The 3276-nt window shown below is 40.9% G+C and overlaps 1 non-coding gene across 1 annotated transcript; it reads right to left on the bottom strand.

The window, feature by feature from the left end:
- Positions 1 to 430: 430 nt before the first annotated feature.
- On the bottom strand, positions 431 to 537 carry LOC138565212 (U6 spliceosomal RNA). The gene has a single exon (XR_011301114.1). It is a non-coding gene; the product is annotated as a U6 spliceosomal RNA (small nuclear RNA).
- Positions 538 to 3276: the final 2739 nt, after the last annotated feature.

Genomic DNA, 3276 nt, shown 5'->3' with positions numbered 1-3276 from the left:
AAAGCCCAACTCATAGCTTCGATCAGAGTGCTCTGAGAGAGCCCCAAAAGCCTCCTCTAAACGGGATTCTGTTTTTAGGGCAATATTTGCGAGGCCTTCAGGCGTTTTAGATTTTGATAGTTTTCAGATAGAGTCTGGAAAGCTCTCCTTATTGAAATTCAGAGGAAGTGCATCTGCCTTTCCGCCAATCCTTGCATTCCTTGATGTGAGATCGTATTTCCAACTTGTATAGTTTACCCAATCGGTCTCATTTATTGGCGTTCATAGTTAAGTATGATTTCTAACCCTTTGGCTTTGTTAAATAACTGGCAGAATGTTTTATAGTTTCCTGCTCTCTGTATCTCATACAAGCCCTGCCATTGCGCATTATTTGCTGCAGACCAATGTCGGTTTACCTAGTTGCTATATATATTTTGTTTGTTTATTTTCTTTCTATATGGAACACTTCACGAATTCTCGTGATATCCTTGCGCAGGGGCCAAGCTAATCTTCTCTTTATCGTTCCAATTTTAGTATATGTGCAGCCGATGCAAGCACGCTATATTTATTTTGTAACCACTTTCTTTGGAGTTGTCCCTCAAATCCCCAGCCATGCAGTTTATTCACTTCCCTAAGTTGGTTTCTAAAGGTCCCCTTAGCTTCACAAATGTCCTCATCATATGTGCTGGCATATATCCTATTCTCTTTGTGCATGTGTGTATCCCCAATCAGCAAACAGAGGGCCTTACTTGTAGTAATCCAGTCCACTACAGTATAAGGTGACACATGTGGCATGTCTAACCAATGATTTGATTCCTCCAATTGACATCTCGAGATTGCATTCAGACCACTGTATCCTATTGCCCCTACTATTCACATCCACATCCCCAATTCTGCTTTCTGGTATGTTTGCCAATTGCGCATCAATAGTTAAGGTTAGTAGTGCCTGGCCAATAAAATCATTCCAATCAGCGCATAATGAAAGCACATGACTTAAAAGTTGTGTGTTAGGAAAAAAGTCATCAAGAGTAGCTTTGGAGGTGCCTGACTTCGAAGTGTAATTGCCAGGATGATCACCATGTATGTGGCCATTCGGCATAACCAGATCCCAGTACTGTAGAACTTCTATCAATGTTTTACCTTATCTGTTAGGTACAGTCTGTATCATAGTGCACTGGGTTTGAGTGTGCTTACCTGCACACGTTCTTTGATTACCTTTACAATATGCATTCAAATCATGACCATTCACAACACTGTCATCACCCATACAGCCATAATGCACTAGAAGTGCTAATAGATTTTCAGAATTATGCCCTATGTGTCTGAACCACCCAGTGGCTTGTAAGCATTTGTTAGAAGATTCTTCAACTCTAGTTGTTGCGTATGATGTCAGCTTTTACAGCGATAGGATGTCCACATTCCTGCATGCCAATTTCAACAGAGGGCAGGCAATTACTTATTCCTAATAAAAGGCCATCGTATGACCCCCCCCTTATTGACTTTTTTGGCAAATCTATAATATACTTTATACCAGTCAATAAATATCGGGGTGGTTACCCAACTCCCTTGTATGAAAATGATCCCAGCTGGCAGCAGTGGCTGGTGAAGTGTCAGTGACCTTGGTGTTGCATTTTATTATCTTTAGCTGTCAAGGGCGTTGAGCAGGTATGATAGGAAGACATCTTAATACTGAAGCCCACGCTGTATCCTGATTCTGTTTCACCATACATCATGAATTTGTCTTCACCATTGATGTCACTTGCCTCCCCTCCCTTGTTGCTCCGATGACGTTCTACTGGAGCACATTGGTCAATGTCGTAACCAAGCTTCAAGAAGTATATGTATATGTTCCTTTATCATGCTAATGATAATTGACAATGCACAGTGCACTTGTGCCGTATGCACCGTTACGTTATCCAAGAATTCAATATAATCAATACCCTTAGAAATCAAGAATCTGAGAGAGGGGATTAGTGGAAGAAGCTGCCAAATGAAGGATCGATTTAAAATCGTTTGGTTTCTATCAATGAAAAGATCACATATAGTGAACGAGAAGGTGATTGTCAGAGGCTACCCAGTGTTTGAAATTGCAGTCATGGTGCTTGTAGCTTCAATCTCCATATTTTGTTTCAGTGAGAGTTCGACCAGATTGTTATCCAAACCTTTGCTTTCCAGTAGCGTCAATTGAAGGTTATATTGCACTAGATGAAGCACTTCAGGGTCGTTAGTGGTGTCGCTTTGGTTTTTCTGTCCCAATTTTTCAGGTGCACAGTTTGTTTATCCCCCTTTCCAAAGGTTTTTTTGCCCTTTTTCTTGATTTCCGCAAACTGTTGTTCACCAACACTTCTGTTTTTTCTATGCGGGAATACATATTCGTAGATTTCTTTTTAATTGTTCCCGTTGATATTCCTTTTTGAGATTTTAGGATATTAACCCTTTGTTGCCTCTGAGGTTCCTTGCATGTGAGCCACCTGTGACCTATGTTAGCACTGTCCACCTCGATTATGGATGAGGTCAGTGTTTCCCCATCCAGTTTCATTGGTTCAGTGATGGTCTTAGTATCCGTGTCAGCTTCTTAGCATATGGTCAGATAGCGAAGATGTTTCCTTTCTAAAGGTGTTGTTTGATCTTCTTTCACACAGGCTAAGATTGTGTGGCCCAGGAACGCAATTGTGGTGTACTACCTCGATTCATCGCAAAATAGTTTAATGCTTGCTTACGTCCTCAAAGATTTTGTTATACAATTTGAGCACGTTTTTTATTGCAAACTGTAATGTATCGGAGCTATTAGTCATAAGTGACATGATGGTAGTAGATAAACCGGAATCTGCCGGTTTGTTGAAGAGCTCAGGAGTAGCAGTGAGGCTAGTGTTCGGGTTCAAAGCGTCTGCTTCGTTAGTCTCTCCTACATTGTTAAGTGATGAACTGACCAATGGTTGAATGCTTGTTTGTAAAACAATTTTGATTACCTCTTTTTGCAAAGAGTGGCAAAGATTTAATAATGATTTGTTATCTATGGGTGAGATTTTTGAGGTTATAGAAACGTAAGAAAATTTTGTCGAGGTATAGGTGCAAGAGACAAGGGCTCTGGGTGAGCAGACTCTGCCTTAGAGAAGTAAGTGGTCATTTGACTTTACTGTCTGTTTTATGAATCAAATTGGAGTTGTCAATTCAGTTATAGAGGCTTCAAGCACTCTCCCTCCTCCTCCTCCGTTACTACAGGTAAGTTGGTCATTTTGTTACTTTGGGCCTCATTACGACCCAGGCGCTAATGGGTTAACGGCGCCGTAAAAGGCT

The sequence above is a fragment of the Ambystoma mexicanum genome, chromosome 1q (genome assembly GCF_040938575.1).
Source record: "Ambystoma mexicanum isolate Mex_15411 chromosome 1q, UKY_AmexF1_1, whole genome shotgun sequence".
Classification (NCBI taxonomy): domain Eukaryota; kingdom Metazoa; phylum Chordata; class Amphibia; order Caudata; family Ambystomatidae; genus Ambystoma; species Ambystoma mexicanum.
This window is presented reverse-complemented; position numbering and strand designations above follow the sequence as displayed.